Source organism: Sander vitreus, chromosome 6 (assembly GCF_031162955.1).
Source record: "Sander vitreus isolate 19-12246 chromosome 6, sanVit1, whole genome shotgun sequence".
NCBI classification, from domain to species: Eukaryota; Metazoa; Chordata; class Actinopteri; order Perciformes; family Percidae; genus Sander; species Sander vitreus.
In genome coordinates this window covers 24,335,609-24,343,894 of record NC_135860.1, presented here as the reverse complement: position 1 = coordinate 24,343,894, position 8,286 = coordinate 24,335,609, and the positions used below count along the sequence as shown (strand labels likewise).

Here is an 8,286-nt window from a genome sequence, read left to right as displayed (position 1 = left end):
CAGGAGTATCAAAAACAGCAGGACAAAATGTAGCCTATATTGTTTGAGTACAGTTTCATTTCTTTCAGGAGCTGTCCACGTGAAACAAAACCACAGTTTCTGTGACAGCACAGAATGAGACAATGTGCTGGTGGAATCATGTAACAATAGGTATCAATGTGTGTGACATCTTTGTGAAAAAAAGAGGGAGTTGGTTTTTTCCAGCTTTAACCAGTGAATCAAGTTATGATAGTCTATATAATATTAGTCATATTTTCATACGTGCATGCTCATAACAGTAAGATTTAATCCCCCCCCCCCCTTTGAAACAGCTGCCTGGGTGTTGTTGCAACAGGGTGGGTCAAGGAGGATGACTCTTCAGCTATCTATCTTTCTATCCCTGACACTGCATTGGCAAATGACATCGCCATCTATACTTGTATCTACGATTGTATATCTTTGCTTTGCCTTGACATCATTTAAAACCTTAAGTCTGAGTTAGTCGGCACGGTGGACATGCTCGCACTCTTTACGCACTTTTTGTTTGAGTCTCTAGCAGTATCAACAACTTTTCGCTGATGAGACAATAGCAGATAGTTCCATTTAATGCGGGAGAAACCATTCGGCCGCGGGAAAGGGGTGTCAGGAAATTAGCAGAACAAATAAGGAGGCAGCAAGCTAACATTCTTTCCATATCGCAGTCGTTGTTGTGGTTAACAGCTAACATATGAGTCTAGGTGTTCAATTTCAAAACGAAATGTAACGGCGATATGCAAATAATCGCGGAGAGGAATCCCTGTTCACCCCCGCGGGACAGAATGGACTCGACCTACTCAATCATGCACTTCAGCATACACTGCAAAGAGCATGCTTTCACCTTTAGGATTGTCTATGTTTCTTGAAGTCCCCCTGGAATATTCTTTTGGATAAAGCAGGTACGCAGATTTCTGATTTTCTCCATTTCATACAGAATAGACTATACCGGCCCACCTCGTGTGCTCTGAATGGGATGTAGGTGGAAAGCGATTGTCGGATCTTGATTTATAAATAGGTTACATGCAGGCAAGGGTGTAGTGGTTGATTAAAGAAGAAAACAAAAAGATATTGTATGACCTTCTGTCGGCGATCATCTCAAACCAGAATTGCGTAAGAAATCATTTATAATGTCCACTTTTCATAGACGCTATATAACTTAAAGCAGTTTAATGCTACTTGAGATATATGTGAGTCACCGTAGCCTACTTATTGTCAAGCTTTAAAAAAGCTGCCTAAAGTCAGTTATTCAAATACATTTTTTTTTTTTAGGAATAAACTGAGAATGGCCGGACTCATCTCTGAGGTTAAGCAAACTTTCCACCAGCTCACACTCATCTCTTCCTCCTAATTTTTTTTTCGGACAGCACACTCTATCACCGCAGCATCGGACAGACAGATTTGTGGCAACAAGAAAAGTGCGAGTAGCCTAGTAAAAAAAAAAAGAATTTAAAAAAAAAGACTCGGCTCAGTGCAGAAAACATCCAAGAGATGGATGAATAGGTTCTCTAGGCTACTTTCTTTCTTTCCATTTATTTTTTAAGATTGTTTTATTCACACGGAGACAGACACACAGGGTGGAGGTGGACGTTAGGGAGGGGTAAGGGGGTGGTGGTATATCCATATTAGGAAGACGTGTCCTACATAATAGAGCATACAAGGCACACAACTGCCACTGAGCAAGGCACAGGTGCCGGCAGACGGAAACTGCTCTTCATGTCAGTAATTTGAGGATCTGAAACCGCTGGAAGATCTCTGGTGTGTCGCATTTGTTCTTCTTTTCAATGTCTGCACCAATTCAAGCTCTCACAACCCATCTGCATGCGGTGTGTGTGTGTGTGTGTGCGCGCGCGCGTGTGTGTGTGTGTGTGTGCGTGTGTGTGTACATGTGGCGAGGAGAAGTAAATGGGGGGGGGGTGTATGTAACTTCCCCCCCAAATAATGATGCACCTACAGGATGTGAGCCTGCTGTTTATGGTAAAGGGACACAATAGGACTGAGCCACAGCTGGGGGGAGTTCAGTGCAAGACAATCCGAATTAATTAGGGTTTTTTGGTTTGTCTTTAACTCCATTATCGGACGTGTACGTGCAGGTCTTAGCAACCAACATGTCTTTTTACGCACAAAACCGATAATGGTTGGACTGCAATTGTTCAGCGTCACCTCTCCTCTGGCCACTTTAGAATATACACGCACACGCAGGCGCACACACACACACACACACACACACACACACACACACACACGCCAGCTGATCCTGTTCATTGGAAGCGATGGAGACATAGGCCAAATGAAACAGAGATGCAGTGAAATGTGTGGCCTCTGTGTGTGGACGTAAGGTTTAGTGACAAGGACAAGCCTACACCGCGGGGACAAACTTTTCTGCTTCTCCTCTTTTTTTTCCGCCCTCGATCTTGTCCTCGGTGTTTCACACACACAGGGCTTCTTTCCATTCGTGGTGCGTTCAGGTGCTCCGGAAAATTCCACAATGTCAATGATTGAGCACGACTTTGATCAGACAGACCCTTCGTCGTGTTATTAAACGGGGAAAGGAAGCTGTACTCTCTACTGTGACAGGGGATGTCGGATGATCATGTGTGTTTTATCACAAGACCATCTAGCCTCTGTGAGCCTACCCAGTGCACTTCCATATAGATGAGTGAATTGTGGGAAATGGAGTGGGAATGGGTCTCAATCAATGGCGTTATAGAAAAAGTCAGATTTCACTAACAAACCATGCAGTAGCTTATATGCCAACAAAATATGATATCTTAATCTGAAGAAACATTATTTTTCATGTGTTGCATATTGATTTAGCCTAACTGTAAACTATTATAGCCTAATATTAAAATAACAATAAAACAACTAAAATGTTGCTCAGACTGGCAGTTATTTTCTCTATTCATTGAATAATCGATAAGTCTGTAAAATGTCAGAGAATAGAGAACAATTCCTGGAGTCCAAAATGAAGTGTCTTCAAATGTACGTTTCTTTTGTCTGATCAACAGTCCGTCAGTCGGTACAATGAGAGATGCAGCAAGTCACATTTGTGAAGCTAGAACTAGCAAATGTTTGCTATTTTTGCTGTAAAACCAACCAATTAATCAATCAGCAAAATATATAGTCACTGTATCACGTTATTTCAATTGACTAGTCAATTAATTGACTAATCATTTCAACTTTATTGTCAACATAGTGTACCCTGCATGGAATACCAGATTCTGAATTAAAATAGCTATGTTAATAATATCCCACAATTCAATGCCCCCATTTTGGACCCCAAATTCAAGACAGAACTCCCCCCTTCTTCTATGGAGACTGCATTAATGAGCTGAGTCTTTATCACTTTACTGAATTTAGTTTTATTTTTTATCCCTGAGTCACGACATTTCCGACAACACCTGAAGGCAGCAGCAGTGAAACGACAAGAGACAAGAGAGAGAGAGAGAGAGACACACAGCGAGGGGAAGAGAGAGAGAGAGAGAGAGAGAGAGAGAGAGAGGGAGAGAGAGAGGAACCTGTACTGTTCTACAACACAAGGAGATCCAGGAATTCGCCAGAGATAATAATAATTGCACACCATTTTTGCAGAGTTGAACCACGGGTCGCTGTTGTCAGTCGCTGCACTGGAAGACACAGTGTGTCTCCTCTTATCTCTGCCGGATCTGGACTTTTTATATTTTGCTTTTGGAGAGCTGCACCGGTCCTTTTTTGTGTGAGTGTTTGAGCTCAGCGGTGTTTTAACTGGTAAGGAAGTGGCTGTATAATTATCATTGTTTGTTATTTTAAGGGTGCGTTCGTCGGGCTGCTGCTACAGTGCAATCTTTGGCTGTTACTACCGACTCTTTGGCTTTAACCTAGTCATTTCCTTTAAGAGTGTAGAAAGGAATGATTAAGACACGGGCAGCACAAGTACATGTGCTATAATGGAGATATGGGTCATTTTGAGGATTTTTTTTTTTATATTGATAACACACAGTGGAACCTGGAAAGGTGCTTAACAAATAACAGACACAGTGGAGTTCTTAAAGTTTTTTTTGTTGTTGTGATATTACATGCAATATTACAATGATATAAAGTAGCATAAGAGCGCTCGAAACTTAGTAACCAGCAGCAGGAGTCCCATACGTTAAAATGATAGCTATACCATAGGAAACACATCCATAAAGGTCACAATAAAAGCCATTACACATTAAATATAGGCTACCTATTACAGTTAGGGACATTATAGGATTGTCATAGTGATCCTCCCTTAAGGGCAGGATGGAGTGTCAGAGGAGATAGTTATGTAAAAGCAGAGTTTACAGTAGAGAGAGAGAGAGAGAGAGAGAGAGAGAGAGAGAGAGAGGGAAGACAGTGCGCACGTGCATGTAGCCTACGTGCGCGCGCACGTGTCAAAACACGCGCACTTCCACGTTGTTTGTATTTTAAAGAATACAAATAAGAAAGAAGCACAAAACTGAGGGCTCTGTCTTATATGGTGTTGGAATTTTGACTTTGAATAGCAGACTATATTGGGCTGACTGACACACACACACACACACACACACACACACACACACACACACACACACACACACACGCACCATGCTATTCCTGTTGTCGTTGTCGTGTGTAGTAGTCTACTTCAGCGAGTTTGGTGTTTTTCAACTTTGAATGAATTTCTGTGTTAGTACTAGGTGATATGAGCATTGTATTCTGTCCTGTATTCTTTCAGTATTCTAGTATTTATCTTTTACAAACTCACAGTGTGCATTGGATCATCAACTGTGAGCTTTCTGTACTTGCCAGCATTTTCCCCCTCTCCTTTGATATTGTCTTTCTGTGGTGTGCTGTTTTTCTCTCTGGTTGTGTAAAGATACAGTGTTTTCTTCTGTGTAAGGTCACATACAGAAAGAGGAAGATATAGAGATAGAGAGGAGGGAGGGAAGGAGGGAGGGAGGGAGGCAGAGACAGAGTGTTGTTTTGCAGACAGGATTACATGGTCTCCCCTATGTCAGATTTCAGACATTATGTTAAACATTTTGTCTACAGCCTGCTGCCCTCACTCTGTGGTTGTACTAGTGGGTACAACACAGCACAGCAATAAATGATCTTACTTTCCCAAATTGACTGTTAGATAAAAAATAGTTCTTAAGAGTGCCACCTGTTCTCCAACCCATGAAAAGTAAAAGTGTAATTAGCCTAATGTAGTCTGTGTAGCTTTAGGGAAAATGTAAATAAATTCTTTTCTGAACATTTCATTGATTTCTGTGTAATGACAGTATCGGCAGACTTTAGGTTTTGTTTTTCCTTCTGGGAAAAGCCACAATATGGCAGTATTTTTCTTTTTTAGATGGTTATGTCATACGAGACTCCAAACACTGTCATGTCTGAGATCACTTGTTGAGCATTGTTAAGCGAGGCAAAAGAGGAACATGACCTATGTTTAAATGTGACATACCAGTTGACTAATACAAAATGGATTCATGTTAAATCTAGCTTGTACTGCGGTTGCAAAATGTGATTTTTTTGTGTGTGTGTGTGTGAAGAGCCGGTCACAGATGCTTCGTACACACAAATGGATCCACAGGGAGCTCACACAGGACTTGAGTGAAGCTTTTTTGTATTTGCTCGCCGTCCGCCCTTGTGTCTCTTTTCATATAATTAATAAATGCTCCATACATTTAGCTTCTGTCAATAGGACTGTTTGTCTTTAGTAGGCAGCTTGTGTGCTTACTTTTCCACCCCCCTCCCCTTTCCTATCGTGATCAAACTTTCAACTCTACCATGACTGTTTGTCTCTTCCAAAGACCTGACTCCTCACCCCCCCCACACACACACACCGTTCTCCCCCTGTATCTGTAGGAGTAAAATTAGCAAATTCATTTTTGGTATCTTCTCCCTTCAGAGTGTGGACGTGTTTTATTGGCGTGGTGAGAAACAATGAGGACAAGGCAGGGCTTTGTGGTGGCAGAAATGCATTTTTAACCCATGTGAATGAATAGCGCCTCACATTCCACAGCAGCAGGCCCTTTACTGAATGGCAGCACTAACTCGGCTGTTTTCATTACTCATTACTGCCTTGTGCCTTTTCACCATGGACATAGTCATTTACCTTCATCAAACGAGAGCGGGGTTCAACACTATACAGACTGTCAGATGAGATGTATTTTTAGGTAATATCACTAAGCTGTGTAGTTTGTTCTGCTGGTTTCCCCCCCCCCCTTACTCAGCAGGTAATATTAAAGTAGCTTATAATCAAAGATATGATATTAACAATGGATCCAATAACTGTGTGTAATGTGAAAGGTGTTGCTCAAAGTGATTGCACGCACAGGGAATTTTCACCTAACTTTGAAATTCCCCTTAGCTCTACAGATATTTATAGAGAATTTTAGCTTACTGTTTTGGTTTTCTTGCAACTTTACTGTTTTGATTCGCTCTCAAAAGCTCTGTGTCGCTTTTTTTGATTTTACAGCGAAACAAGTCCCAAAAAACTCACGCTACATGCTCAGAACTAAACATCAGAAAGACAAAGTAAGGGACTATAGCGAACACAGCTGTGCATTTGGCAGAAATAAGCAGATATTTCCCTCAGGAGTTGGTGTAGACCACGACAGAGCTAAAAAGAAAGAATATTGGATTTACATTCATCAGGTGGCCAGAAACACAAGCCTGGATTAATGCTAAAATGGATTGTGCTGGATATGTTAATGAGCCATTGTTTGCTAGCAAGTTTGTCGTTTCAACCTAATACTATGTCAGTGGTGTACATTACAGCTTGCTTTTGCTGCCACTAAGTGGCCAAAACATCACTCAAAGCAGGTTTACAGTAAGGATAGCACACTGATGTTTTTACAATAAGATTTGCATTTACTCTTGCTATCAGGTGCATATCCTGGTTAGTACCTCTGTACTGTTCTGGAAAATGGCAGTGGCTTAATTGTGTTAGATCTCCTGTTTTTTTTTTTTTTTACTGTAATACTGACAAGTGTTGGCATCGACCAAGGTCTCTGTGGTTTCCAGCACCTTGTGGAATTAACGTCTGGAAGAGGTCCAGAGTGAGCTATTTGGTTTGTGCATACTTATGTCTTAGATTGAATCAATTCAGTCCTTTTTAAAGTGTAATTGCTACCGTGCTTTGCCTCTACTTCTTCATCTCTGTCCAAACTGCTCATGTTAATGTTGTGTGGTTTTGAACTAGAATGACTATGGAAAAGAGGAGACAGCAAATCACAAGACAGTCAGTTAGGCTGAAGTCCTATGCAGTCTTATGCGTCCAGTTCTTCCTGTTTGTTCTCTCAACTCTTTCTCGTTATTAGATTGTATCAATCCTTTCTACTTCAAAGCAAAGATCTGACTTCACAGGTTTAAATAACTCTCTGTGGCATATTGAGGTTGGATTATGGAGAGAGGCAGCAAACAAGTGCAAACCCACTTTAACAACTGTTCCCTTTTTTGATGAGAGGAGGGTGTATGAAACAAAAAAATGACAATACTCCGAGGTCTAGTGTCTGTTCTGTGGTGACGGCATTGATTCCCTGCTGCATGGTGGGGGTTTCCACTCTGAAAGGGCAATCTCTGTGTGTTAGCCTAGAAACACCACCTCCTGGATTAAATTAAAAATGAGCCCTCCATGGGAAGCCTATTGATTACTGCCGAGGATAATCAGAAAGAATTTATATTTCCTGCCACTGTCATCCTACACATTTCCAGTATATGTACATTGCCCATTGTTTGTGAAACCTTGCTAACAGGTGGGTAGTTAATCCCTTTATTTGGGTCACACCTGCAGCCTCCCCACCCGTAAGGATCAATAGAGTCTTTGTCAAGCCAAGCAGCACTGTCCAGGTAGTGAACTGTGAGGACTGATAGCTGTCTAAAAAAGTGGAAAAAGTACTAAAATATTGTACTCAAGTAAAAGTACCAATACTTTGATGAAATATTATTCAAATACAAGTGAAATTACCTATCTGAAAAAACAAATGTATACACATGTAATAACTACTTACAAAAAACATGCTTCCGCAGATGGAGTTATTGAATGCTGCCAGTTCAGTCACCTTTGGCAGGCACATCTGGCACTGCATGATGATAGTATTGGCCCTCTTCAATTTAAATGAAAAACAGTATTTTAAATGGGGCCAAGGATTTTCGTCGTTTTGGGCAGCGGAATTCAATGTTTCAGCTAGCATTTCTACTGGAGCAGTCTCTGAACCGTCGTTGCTCGCCTGATCCATCTCGTTCTCAATCTCCTACAGAAAGACAGGTAGGCAGCCTAGATGCTGATCA

The 8,286-nt window shown here is 41.3% G+C and overlaps 1 protein-coding gene across 3 annotated transcripts in view; it reads left to right on the top strand.

The window, feature by feature from the left end:
- The first annotated feature begins 810 nt into the window (after positions 1–810).
- Positions 811–8,286, top strand: part of LOC144519984 (zinc finger protein 516-like) — a 49,770-nt gene continuing 42,294 nt past the window's right edge. For 2 of the 3 annotated variants that reach the window (XM_078253543.1, XM_078253547.1), the window contains exon 1: positions 3,485–3,759. The gene's annotated coding sequence lies outside the window, so the exon portion shown is untranslated. Of the gene's footprint in view, positions 915–3,484; positions 3,760–8,286 lie in introns of those variants that run through there. The other variant, XM_078253544.1, reaches the window with a different exon arrangement.